General features: G+C 45.1%; 1 pseudogene; it reads left to right on the top strand.

Moving 5' to 3' along the window:
• The first annotated feature begins 3,812 nt into the window (after nt 1-3,812).
• Nucleotides 3,813-12,392, top strand: LOC112322798 (elongation factor 1-alpha 1-like; annotated as a pseudogene).
• The last annotated feature ends 670 nt before the right edge of the window (nt 12,393-13,062 follow it).

The following is a 13,062-nucleotide window of genomic DNA, read 5'->3' as shown; positions in this document are numbered from 1 at the left end:
GATAGATCTCAATCTACCAGCCTGGTCCTGACCTTCTCACTGAGCCCCAGATCTCAGTGGTTACTGGGCATCTCTTACTTGGCTGTCTGTTGTGCCTGTCAAGCTCAAAGTACTTTAAACCCAACTACTGATTTTCCTCTACAAATTTGAGCAGCCCTGTCCCTCAACCCTGCAGTATTTCCCTATTCAATGAATAGTAGCTCCATTTTATCATGCCAGAGAACATGGAGTCACCTTTGACTCATTTCTCTTACCCCATATCCAGTCCATCAATAGAGCTTTACAGTTTGATCTTCCAAGCATTCTACCAATTGTACCACCTCCATTACTATCCCTCTGATCCAAGTCACCATACTCTCACCTGGGGAGCTGCCACAGCCTCCTCTCAGTCTCCTTGCCTCCACTTCTACACCCCAACAGTCTCCTCCACAAAGCAGCCAGAGCAATCCCTTGAAAACATAAGTGAACCCCTCCTTTGCTCTGAATATTCCAATAGCTTCCCATCCACCCAGCAAATAACACAGCCCTGAGAAAGACCTAGGATCCAATCCCTTCCTACATCTTCAACCACTCCTCACTCCATTTAGCTCAGGGCCTTCTTTGCTTTTTAGAGAAGGCTAGTGACTCAGGGCCCTTGCACTTGCAGTGTTCCATGTGGAAATGCTCTCCCCAGACCTTCACTGGCCTTGCTTTCTTGCTTCCTTCAGGCTTAGACCAGGGTGGTATAATAGGCACAGAGAGGAAGATACTGAGAATGATTCCCAGATGCCTGAGTGGGCAATTGAATGGCTAGAGGGACCACCCCTGGGCAGGGGTGCAGGTTGGGGGCAAGGGTGCAGGTTGGAGGTCAGCTGTGGGGAGGAAGATGCCAAGTCCACTTTCGGCATGGGAAGTGAATGGCACCAGTGGCCCATTCAAGGTGAGGCACCAGGATGTAGCCCAGCAGATTCATGACCTGAAGCCCAAGGTGGAAATAAGACTGAGGAGTCAGTGCCTGGAGTCAGTGGCTGCCATGGAAAGCACCGAAACCCACCAGCCCTGGGGGAGCTAATGCTCCTGGGCATCAGGAGTGTTATCACCAACTGGACATCAGCAACACTCCTGAATCTCCTGTGGGGAGAAGCGCCAGACCATTGGCAGCTAAGTCAGCAACTGAACTAGTGTGAACAAAGATGGTGCTGTTGACCCACTTCTGCAAGAAGTGCAGGTGCTGTGGGTAGTTCAAGCCAGCCTTTCTCAGCCAGCACCTGGCAGGCAATTGATAAGCTTAATTAATAATTAACTCTTTAATCAAATATCAATTTAAAACAAGTGTCGGAATCAGTCTTTTGTAATAAATGCCCTTGCTTTCCTTTCCAAAAAGCATTCTTTCAAAGGCCCAGATTTCAGGAAGGCCACATGGGAAACAGCAGGATGGGGAAGGGGCAAGACCCAGCTCCATCCTCCCCATCTGGTACCACAGGAATCCTTGGGACACCTGTCTTGTCACTTTTAGCTGTGCAGAAAAACACTTTTCCTACTGAGTAGTTACGGCTGAGCCACTGCTGCTGGCTTCCTCTGGTCCTAAAAGGCAGAGCAGAGAATGTCCCTGCCCTCAAGGCACTGGCTGCTAGCATGCCAGGTGGAAGATATTCAGAAATATCAAATGGAGAGAGACTGATTTCTGTGGTTCCAAAAGAGGGGAAAATGGGATGAACCAAAAGAGGGGAAAATGGGATGAACCAAAAGAAGGCCAAGTCTCCATTTGGCCTTGATGGAGAAGGGTTGGAAGGACACTGGGGGTAGGAGCTGCATGGCCAGAGATATGATGGCAGGGAGGCTGTGTAGATATGGTGAGGATTCAAGGGGTGGAGAGCAGCTCAATCATATGGAGAGAAGATAGCTTGTATGTACCCTTACTGTCATCCAGAACTCCACGACCCCAGGGGTTTCCTGACTGGCTGCTCTGGTGACCGCAATAACCACGGTGCCTGAGGGCTCAAGTGGCTGGTGGTACCAGGTTCCTGCTTTGGGGGTGTGACAGCTCAGTGTGGTTGGCGGCCTTAGCCCAGCACTGCTTGGCTCCCATGCCTCCCAGGACCCATGGAGGGGAGGCCAGTTCTGGGGGCCAAACCCCACCAAATCAGGGAGGATCAGGTGCAGGGAACATGGAGCCAGGTAGCCTTGGTGGGGAAAGAGGGAGATGGGGGGCTCAGATACGTCATCTGAGGTCATGCTCAACCTTGGGTGCACCCCAGAGCCCTCTGAGATGCCAATGGAGGCTGTAATGAAACTTTTTCTCAAAACAAATGTAAACTGCCCCTGTGGACAGCCCACGGTCTATTGGCATCCTAGGACAACCACCAAGGACAAGCTATGCACTGTGATCCTTAGCTTTCCCAGGGACCTGTGCCCAGACCATTCATTGGGTTCACTGGAGGGGGAGACTAATGCCATTCAATGGATAAGATGTCAGGGGCTCTGGAACAGAGAACACAGCCTTGGGAAGAGGAGAGGGAGAGCTTTGACAGCTGGAGAGGCAAGTCAAGACAAGAAGAGAGACTGGCCTAGGTTCTCCAGCAAGAGGGGCTGAGCACGTCCAGGACCCTGACAGCTGCCTCCCAGCTTTGCCACACATGTAGACACTGGTTTTAACCCCACCTTGCAGGTACTACTCCCTAATCCTAGCTCCCAGCCATGACCTCCTGATTTCTTCTCCTTTATTTGGATCTGAGACACAGCCTACCCTCCTCCCACTGGGCTTCCCTTCAGGGGATCAGAGTTGAACCTAGGTCCTGTCCCAGGGATCAAGGTATTCAAGTGCCTTCCAGATAGGAGGTCATTTGAGAAGCAGATGACCATGAGCTGTTATACCAGTCTCTCTGACCCCCATTCTCTCTAAAAATCCTGTGGTGGGCCCTGACTGGTGTGGCTCAGTGGTTGGGCATTGCCCTGCAAATCAAAGGGTCACCAGTTTAATTCCCAGTCAGGGCATGTGCCTGGGTTGCATGCTGGGTCCCCAGTTGGGGACATTTGAGAGGCAGCCGATTGATGTTTCTCTAACACATAGATATTCTCTCCCTCTCTTTCTTCCTCCATTCCCCTCTCTGTAAAGATAAATAAATAACATCTTTTAAAAAAGAATAAAGGCCTTGTGGTGGGCTGAATAATGGCCCCCAAAGACGTCCACTTCCTAATCCCCAAAACAGGTATATTAGCTTAGATGGAACTCTAAGCAGTAACTCTGCAAGAGTAAAGGAAATCTGTAGATGTAATTAAGTTAAAGGTGTGAGATGGAAAGATCATCCTGAATTATACAGGAAAGCCCAATATAATCACAAGGGTTTTTATAAGAGGAAAGCAGGAGGGTAGGAGTTAGAGACATTGGAGATGTTACACTGCTGGCTCTCAAGATGAAGGATGGAGCCACTAGTGAAGGACTGCAGGAAGTCTCTAGGACACGGAGTCAGAATCTCCCCCAGATTCTCCAGAAGGAACACAGCTCTGCCAACACCTTGATGCCACATGCCACACATGTAGACACTGGTTTTAACCAGTGTTGAAAGCCCAATAAGACCCATTGTGTAATTCTGGCTTCCAGAACTGTAAGAGAATTAATGTGTGTTGTTTTAAGCTACTAACTTTGTGGTAATTTGTTACAGCAGCCATAGGAAACAAATATAGGCTTCTTCCCCAAGAAATCCTAAAGAAAGTGAAGGCTCTGAATTGCAAAATAAAAGATGGTTTAGACGTGAGGAGCAGCTTTTTTTTTCACAACGGGTTTGCCACCAGAATGCAGGTGTAGAGAAAACGACCACTAAATCAAAGCCAAAATGGAAGGGGAAAAGACTCACATCAACATTGTGGTTATTGGACATGTAGATTCCGGCAAGACTACCACTACTGGCCATCTGATCTACAAATGTAGTGTGATAGACAAAAGAATCATCAAAAAATTTGAGAAGGAGGCTGCTAAGATGGGGAAGGGCTCCTTCAAGTATGCCTGGGTCTTGGATAAGCCGAAAGCTGAACGTGAGTGTGGTATCACCATTGGTATCTCCCTGTGGAAATTTGAAACTAGCAAGCATTATGTGACCATCATTGATGCCCCAGGACACAGAGACTTTTTATCAAGAACATGATTACAGGGACATCTCAGGCTGACTGTGCTGTCCTGATTGTTGCTCCTGGTGTTGTTGAGTTTGAAGCAGGTATCTCCAAGAATGGGCAGACCCGTGAGCATGCCCTTCTGGCTTACACAACTGCTGTAAAACAGCTGATGTGTTAACAAAATGGATTCTACTGAGCCGCCCTACAGCCAGAAGAGTTAGGAGGAAATTGTTAAAGAAGTCAGCACCTACATTAAGAAAATTGGGAGGTCTCGAAGATGGTGGCAAGATAGGTGGGAGCAGAGTCCACTTCCCTTCAGCACCAGTGACGCCAAGCTGATCTGAGGAACAGAGCGAACAGCCAACGGTATTCCAGCATATATGAAGATTGGAGACCAAAGATAGAGGACATTGAAAGATCAGATGGTAAGAAGAGTGCTTAAGGACAATAAGGTCCCTGGGACCAGCGTGGGGACCAGGGCGGCTGAAGCCCCCGCCCGGGCACAGGGTCTCCTGCAGGATTCTTGGGAGAGAGCCAGGCTGGGCTGTGTGAGAAGTCAGGTGCTTGTTTGGACCAGAGGGGCTTGAATAGGAAGAATTTCTCGAAAAGAAAAAGAGATAATAGAGGCACTCAGTGGCTAGGTAGAGAATTCTCCGCAGCAGCAGTGGCCTCTTGCACCCCTCCCCCCTCAGCCCCTGGACTCTGAACGCGGGATAAGCAGCCCCAGCACACACCTGAAGCCTGGTTGGCACACACCCAGATCAGCGACTGGGCGCCCACAACAGAAACCCCGGGTGGGCAAGCACCCTGATCAGTGGCCCGGCTGCCTAGGCACACAGGCCCAAAGCACCCCAGTGGGCACATACACCAATCAGTGGCCTGGGGCCCACACCTGAAATGCCAGGTGGGCGCGCACCTCGATCAGCGGCCTGGATGCCCACAACTGAAACCCCGGGTGGGCTCCCAACCTGATCAGTGGCTGGCTGCCTGGGCGCACAGACCCAAAGCGCTTAGGTGGGCACGCACCTAGATCAGCAGCCTGGGCGCCGGCACCTGAACCCCGAGTGGGCGCCCACAACTGAAACCTTGAGAGGGTGCTCACCCAGATCAGCGGCTGGCTGCCCCGCACACAAGCCCAAAGCTGGGGATCCCCCACGCAACGGGATCAACGGCCTGACTGCCCACAGGCGACAACATCTAAAAGCACCCGTTCTGAACAACTCCCACCGAGCCCCTGTGCACAGAGCCCTGCAGGGCCTGCTCGCTCTCTAGGAGGAAGGCAGAACCCCCAGCACAGCGGAGCTGCAGGGCTAGGGGAGACTGCAGTCCTTGGAAAGACTTCACCCAGTAGGGGGCTGAACTACCCTGAAGGAGCACCCAGAGGCCCTAGCATCTAAGAGAGTAAAGAGCAAGAAGGTGGAGTGTGAGTTGCCCCCAATTGGTGCAACTCAGGGACAGCACAACTGGTGAACTAAAGGCCTAGGGGGGAGCAGAAGGACCCTAAAGAACTGGACTGGAGGCTGAACAACAGCGAAGAGTGTGGCTCAGGAAGGGAGAAAAGTGAAACCAATCCCTCCAACCACCCCCTCCCGTTTCACAGACAGGGAGACCAACAGAACTAACCTGACCGGTTTAAAGCCAGCAGAAGAATATTATTTTTTCTTTTCTCTCTCTCTCTCTTTTTTTTTTCTCCTTTCGCCCTAAATTCCTTCTTCCTTTCTGTCCTTCTTTCTTTTTTATTCCTTCTTCCTTCCATCCTTTACCTTTTTTATTCCTTCTTCCTGCCTTATTTTATTTATTTTTTTGTTTCAATTTTTGATAAAATTCCTTCTTCATATCTTTCCTCCGATCGTTTTTTATTCCTTCTTCCCTCCTTCCTTCCATTCCTTTTCTATTCCTTTTTCCCCCTCCTACCCTTCACCTTCTTTTTCCTTCTTTCTCTCCTTTTTCCACAGCTGAGACAATAAAACCTGCAGCTATGAAAAGACCAGAGTTAGACCCTGTTAGACCCATAAATGTCAGCTCAAGACCAGTGAGCACAGGATATTAAGGAGATGTAACCACTATATCCCACTGGCATTCAACCATAGAAGTTCATACCACAAACCCAAGGAGTCAGAACAGATCAATTTAAGAAGCAGAGGCTAACAAGAAGAGTCTCACAAACAATGGGAAGACAAAGAAACAATCCCCAAATGAAAGCAAAGGAGGAAGCCTCAGAAAGAATGCTAACTGAAAAAGAGGCAAGTCAACTATCAGATGTTGAGTTCAAAGCAATGGTTATCAGGAAGCTCACAGAGAACTACCACAAACTACAGGGAAATTACAATGAATTCACTGCAAACTATATCAACATGAAAACAGAAATATAAACTATCAACAAGGGCCAAGAGGAAATGAAGAATATAATTTCTGAACTGAAAAACATAGTAGATTGAATCAAAAGCAGACTTGATGAAGCAGAGAATCGAATCAGTGAGTTACAGGACAGGTAGAAAAAAACACCCAGAAAGAGCAAGAAAAGGAAAAGAGGCTCAGAAAGAATGAAGAGGGATTAAGGGAAATGCAGGACAACATGAAACATAATAATATCCATATAATAGGGATGCCAGAAGGAGAAGAGGAAGAACAAGGGATAGAAAACATGTTTGAAAAAGTAATGATGGAAAATTTCCCTAATCTGATAAGAGAAAAAGTCACATAAATCCAGGAAACACAGAGAGTCCCAAGCAAGAGGAACCCATGGAGGCCCACTGCAAGACACATAATAATTAAAATGGCAAAATTCCAACACAAAGACAGGATCTTAAAGGCAGCAAGGGAGAAACAAGAAGTAACATACAAGGGAGCCCAAATAAGGTTAGCAACTAACTTCTCAATGGAAATGCTCGAAGCCAGAAGAGAATGGCAAAAAATATTCTGACTAATGAGAACCAGAGGCCTGCAACCATGGATACTTTACCCAGCAAAGCTCTCAATCAAGATAGAAGGCCAAATAAAGAGCTTCCCAGACAAAAGAAGTCTAAAAGAATACAGCTCCACCAAACCTGCTCTGCAAGAGATGCTAAAGGGACTGCTTAAGGAAAGGAAGGAAAGGAGAAAGACAGAGGAACACAGGTATGAAAAAATGGCAATGAATAACTACCTATCGATAATAACCTTAAAGGTAAATGGATTAAATGCTCCAATCAAAAGACATAGAATAGCTGAATGGATAAGAAAACATGACCCACACATATGCTGCCTACAAGAGACCCACTTCAGGACAAAAGACCTACATAGACTGAAAGTGAAGGGCTGGAAACAAATTTTCCAAGCGAAATAGACAGGAAAAAAGGCAGGAGTAGCAATACTCATATCAGACAAAATAGACTTCAAAAGAAGGGCCATAAAGAGAGACCCAGAAGGTCACTTCATAATAGTCAAAAGAAGAATCCACCAAGAAGACATAAACATTGTAAATATATATGCACCCAGAATAGGAGCACCAAATACATAAAGAAAATCTTGGAGGACTTCAAGAAAGATATTGACAGCAACACAATTATAGTAGGGGACTTTAACACCCCACTGTCAAAAATGGACAGATCTTCCAAACAAAATATCAACAAGGATATTGTGTCATGACGCAATACCCTAGAGGAAATGACTTAACTGATATACATAGAGCTTTTCATCCCAAAGAAGCAAAATACATATTCTTTTCAAGTGTACATGGAACTTTTTCAAAGATAGACCACATGATAGGACACAAAGCAAGCCCCAACAACTTCAAGAAAATTGAAATCATATCAAACATTTTCTCTGACCACAAGGGACTGAAACTAGAAACCAACACCAAAGGAAAAAAACCCAAACACTCAAAATCATGGAGACTGAATAGCATGCTATTAAGCAATGAATGGGTCAAGAACGAGATTAGGGAAGAAATCAAAAACTTTCTGGAAACAAATGAGAACGAACTCACAACAACCTAAAACCTATGGGACACAGCAAAGGCAGTCCTGAGAGGGAAGTTCATAGCAATACAGGCCTACCTTAAGAAAATAGAAACATTTCAAACAAACAACCCACCCTACTCCTACAAGAACTGGAGGAACAACAACAAAGACAGCCCAGAGCAAGCAGAAGGAAGGAAATAACCAAGATCAGAGCAGAGTTACATGACATAGAGACTAAAAGCACAACTCTAGGGATCAATGAATCCAGGAGTTGGTTCTTTGAAAAGATAAACAAAATCGACAAGCCTTTAAGTAGGCTCATCAAGAAAATAAGAGAGAGGATCCAAATAAACACAATTAGAAATGAAAGAGGAGAGATTACAACTGATACCACAGAAATACAAAGGATTGTAAGAAATTATTACTATGAAGAACTGTGTTCCAAGAAATTTGAAAACCTAAGTGAAATGGACACATTTCTAGACAAATATAATCTTCCAAAATGAATGAAGAAGAAGCAGAAAACCTGAACAGACCAATAACAACAGACAAAATTGAAGCAGTCATCAAAAAACTCCCAACACACAACAGCCCTGGACCAGATGGTTTCACAGGAAAATTCTACAAAGAATTTAAGGAACAGCTAACCTCTATCCTTCAAAGACTATTCAAAAATTCCAAACTGATGGAAGACTCCCAAACTCTTTTTATGCAGTCAGCATCATCGTAATCCCAAAACCAGAGAAAGGCACAATGAAGAAAGAAAACTTTAGGCCAATATTGCTGATGAACATAGACACTAAAATTCTCAACAAAATATTGGCAATCTGCATCCAGCAATACATTAAAAAGATGATACACCATGACCAAGTGGGATTCATCCGAGGGATGCAAGGATGGTACAATATTTGCAGATCAATAAACATAATACACCACATAAACAAAAGGGAAGACAAAAACCACTTGATCATATCAATAGATGTGGAAAAAGCATCTGATAAGGTACAGCACCCATTTCTGATAAAAACACTCAGCAAAGTGGGAATAGAGGGAGCACTCTTCAACATATTAAGGCCATATATGAGAGACCTACACCCAACATCATACTCAATTCGCAAAATCTTAGAGCTTTCCCACTAAGATCAGGAACAAGACAAGGATACCCTCTCTCACCATTCCTATTCAACACAGTATTGGAAATCCTAGCCTCAGCTATCAGACAAGGAAAAGCAATAAAAGGCATCCAAATTGGAAAGGAGGAAATGAAACTGTCACTGTTTGTAGATGACATGATAGTGTACATGGAAAATCCTATAGACTCTACAAAAAACTCTTAAACCTAACACATGAATTTGGCAAAACAGCTGGATACAAAGTCAATACTCAGAAATCAAAGGCATTCCTGTATACCAACAACGAAACATCAGAAACAGAAATCAGGAAAAAAATCCCATTTGATATAGCGACAAGAAAAATAAAGTCCCTAGGAATAAACCTAACCAAGGAGGTGAAAGACCTGTACTCAGAAAACTACACAACACTGAAGAAAGAAATTAAGGAAGACACAAACAAATGGAAGCATGTACCATGCTCATGGATTGGAAGAATTAACATCATCAAAATGGCCATATTACCCAAAGCAATTTATAGATTCAATGCAATCCCTATTAGAGTACCCATGACATATTTCATAGATATAGAACAAACATTTCAGAAATTCATATGGAACCATATACGACCTCGAATAGCTGCAGCAATTTTGAGAAAGAAGAACAAAGCAGGAGGGATCACAATACCTGATATCAAACTCTATTCCAAGGCCACTGTAATCTAAACAGCCTGGTACTGGCATAAAAACAGGCATACAGAACAATGGAACAGAACAGAGATCCCAGAAATAAACTCAAGTCTTTATGGTCAATTAATATTTGACAAAGGAGGCAGGAGTATAAAATGGAGCAAAAACAACCTCTTCAACAAATGGTGTTGGACAGCTATGTGCAAAAAAATGGAACTCGATCACCAACTTACACCATACACAAAAATACATTTAAGATGGATAAAAGACCTATATAAGTTGTGACACCACATAAGCCCTAGAGGAAAACATTGGCAGAAAAATCTCAGACATTCCACGCAGCAACATCCTCACAGATATGACTCCCAAAGCAAGGGACATAAAGGAAAGAATAAACAGATGGGCCCTCATCAAAATAAAAAGCTTCTGCAGGGCTAAAGAAAACAGTGTTAAAATGAAAAGAGAACCAACAGAATGGGAAAATATATTTGCCAATGATACCTCAGACAAGGGGCTGATCTCCAAAATATATAACGAACTCACATAACTGCACTCCAGGAAGACAAACAACCCAGTGAAAAAATGGGCGAAGGACTTGAACAGACACTTCGCCAAGGAAGACATATAGAGGGCCCAGAGACATATGAAAAGATGCTCAGGATCACTAGCAATCAGAGAGATGCAAATTAAAACCACAATGAGGTACCATCTCACACCAGTCAGAGTGGCCAACATAAACAAACCAACAAACAAATGTTGGAGAGGATGAGGAGAAAAGGGAACCCTAGTACACTGTCGGTGGGAATGCAGACTGGTGCAGCCGCTGTGGACAACAGTATGGAATTTCCTTAGAAAACTAAAAATGGAACTGCCCTTTGACCCAGTAATTCCGCTGCTGGGATTATACCCTAGGAACCCTGAAACAACAATCCAAAAGAATATATGCACCCCAATGTTCATAGCAGCACACTTTACAATAGCCAAGTACTGGAAGCAACCTAGGTGCCCATCAGCAAATGAGTGGATCCAAAAACTATGGTATATTTACACAATGGAATTCTATGCAGCAGAGAGAAAGAAGGAGCTTATACCCTTTGCAACAGCATGGATGGAACTGGAGAGCATTATACTAAGTGAAATAAGCCAGGCGGTGAGGGACAAATACCATATGATCTCACCTTTAACTGCAACATAATCAACAAAAGAAAAAAGCAAACAAAATATAACCAGAGACATTGAAGTTAAGAACAATCTAACAATAGCCAGGGAGGAGTGGGGAGGGGACAGTCTGGAAATGGGATTACAGGAACTACTATAAAGGACACATGGGCAAAATCAAGGGGGAGGGTGGTGGTGGGGGAGGGAGGTGGTTTTTCTGGGGTGGGGTGGAGGGATGGGGAGAAAAGGCATACAACTGTAATTGAATAACAATAAAATTTTTTTTAAAAAAGAAAGGAAATTGGGTACAACCCTGACACAGTAGCATTTGTGCCAATTTCTGATTGGAATGGTCACAACATTCTGGAGCCAAGTGCTAACATGCCGTGGTTCAAGGGATGGAAATCACTCATAAAGATGGCAGTTCCAGTGGAACCATGCTGCTGGAAGCTCTGGATTGCATCCTGCCACCAACTCATCCAACTAACAAGCCCCTACGTCTGCCTCTCCAGGATGTCTACAAAATTGGTGTCATTGGTACTGTCCCTGTGGGCCGAGTGGAGACTGGTGTTCTCAAACCTGGCATGGTGTTCACCTTTGCTCCAGTCAACGTTACAACTGAAGTAAAGTCTGTTGAAATGCACCTTGACTATCTGAGTGAAGCGCTTCCTGGGGACAATGTGGGCTTCAATGTCAAGAACGTGTCTGTCAAAGATGTTCTTCATGGCAATGTGGCTGGTGATAGCAAAAATGACCCACCAATGGAAGCTGCTGGCTTCACAGCTCAGATGATCATCTTCAACTATCCATGCCAAATCAGTGCCAGTTATGCACTTGTTCTGGATTGTCACACAGCTCATATTGCCTGCAAATTTGCTGAGCTGAAGGAGAAGATTGATCCTTGCTCTGGGAAGAAGCTGGAAGATGGCCCAAAGTTTTTGAAATCTGGTGATGCTGCCATTGTTGATATGGTTCCTGGCAAGCCCATGTGTGTTGAGAGCTTCTCTGACTATTCTCCTCTGGGCCGCTTTGCTGTTCGTGACATGAGCCAGACAGTTGCTGTTGGTGTCATCAAAGTAGTGGACAAGAAGGCGGCTGGAGCTGGCAAAGTCACCAAGTCTGCCCAGAAAGATCAGAAGGCTAAATGAATATTATCCCCAACACCTGCCACCCCAGTCTTAATCAGTGGTGGAAACATGGTATAAGAACTGTTTGTCTCAATTGGCCACTTAAGTTTAATAGCAAAGGACTGGTTAATGATTACAATGCATCGTAAAACCTTCAGAAGGAAAGGAGAATGTTTTGTGGACCATTTGGTTTTTGTGTGTGTGTGGCAATTTTTAAGTTATTAGTTTTTTAAATCAGTACTTTTTAACGGAAACAACTTGACCAAAATCTGTCACCGAATTTTGGACCCATTAAAACAAAGTTTAATGAAAAAAAAAAAAGAAGAAGAAGAAGTGAGGAGCAGCGTGAGCAAAGGCCGGAAAAGTCTGAGAGGGGTGGTCTGTGAAGCAGTAGGGAGCAAGCCTGCTGCCCTCACCCTCATCCCAACCACATGGACACTGACAAGAAAAGGGGACAAATGAGCATGGGAGGCATTGCATACAAACCATTACTCATCACATGCTACCATCCCCAGCACTGGTGCGAGGGACAAATGTAGTGGGTAGAAATGTATTATTTGGCATAAAAGGAAACTGAGGCTCAGAGGGGTGAGATGACTTGCCCATTGACTAGACCCCCATCTGTCTGACTCTAAACCTCATCCCTCCTACCAGAACCTGGTATATATCTCACCCGAGGCTGGAGATCTGTACACCCTACCCCCCACAACCCTATGGCGGGGGGGTGGGCGGGGGTGGGTGTGGGGGTGGATCTCCGCACTATTTACTTGGGTTCTGACAGACTTGGTAACAAAAATAGCCCAACAGGAATGAAGCTGAAGCCTCAACTCCCATCAGACCCCAGGGACAGCTGGGTATCTGTTTCTAGGAGAAGAGACCTGGTTGGAGGCAGCAGGAGGCTGGTTGTCCAATGACCTGGGATCTGGCCCCACCCATCTACTTCCTGTCT

This window comes from Desmodus rotundus, chromosome 10 (assembly GCF_022682495.2).
Source record: "Desmodus rotundus isolate HL8 chromosome 10, HLdesRot8A.1, whole genome shotgun sequence".
NCBI lineage: Eukaryota > Metazoa > Chordata > Mammalia > Chiroptera > Phyllostomidae > Desmodus > Desmodus rotundus.
Note: the sequence above shows the minus strand (reverse complement) of the source record. Positions and strands in the feature narration are given on the sequence as shown.